Genomic DNA, 648 nt, shown 5'->3' with positions numbered 1-648 from the left:
GCTGAACCCCCAGTGAACTAGACTGTTGGGGGAGAAGCGATAGGGGAGGTAGGGAGGGAACACCTGTAAGGAAGGGGAGGGGGGAGGTGGATGTTTGCCCGGAAACCGGGAAAGGGAATAACACTTGAAATGTATATAAGAAATACTCAAGTTAATAAAAACAAACAAACAAACAAAAAAACCAAAAAACAAAAAAACAAAACAAAACAAAGGTATCATCATCAGAACTGAGTTCTCCCACTATAGCAAGTTCCAGGTATGCCAATACATTGTAAAAGTGAGATTCAGATTTAATTTTCAACTAGCAAAATTCATGCGTCAAATAAACCTCATTGGCTAAGATACTGCCACTGTGCAAAGCTAAGATTCAGATTTAAAATCATAGCCAATGATGATAGAGGACTTTAAAAGTACCTAAATAACTTCCTTAAAGAAATACAGGAGATCTCCTTCAATTCCTTTTTTTAGAGACTTGATCTTATTTTACAGATTTTTACTTCTTTGGTTAGAGTAATACCATGATATTTTATATTATTTGTGACTATTATGAAGGGTGTTGTTTCCCTATATTCTTTCTCAGCCAGGTTATCCTATGAGTAGGGGAATTGTACTTATTAGTTTGAATTAATATTATATCCAGTCACTTGA

General features: G+C 35.3%; 1 pseudogene; it reads right to left on the bottom strand.

Annotated features, from left to right (window-relative positions):
• Positions 1-237: 237 nt before the first annotated feature.
• LOC116889566 lies at positions 238-362 on the bottom strand (annotated as a pseudogene).
• Between the last annotated feature and the right edge of the window lie 286 nt (positions 363-648).

Source organism: Rattus rattus, chromosome X (assembly GCF_011064425.1).
Source record: "Rattus rattus isolate New Zealand chromosome X, Rrattus_CSIRO_v1, whole genome shotgun sequence".
Classification (NCBI taxonomy): Eukaryota; Metazoa; Chordata; class Mammalia; order Rodentia; family Muridae; genus Rattus; species Rattus rattus.
Note: the sequence above shows the minus strand (reverse complement) of the source record. Positions and strands in the feature narration are given on the sequence as shown.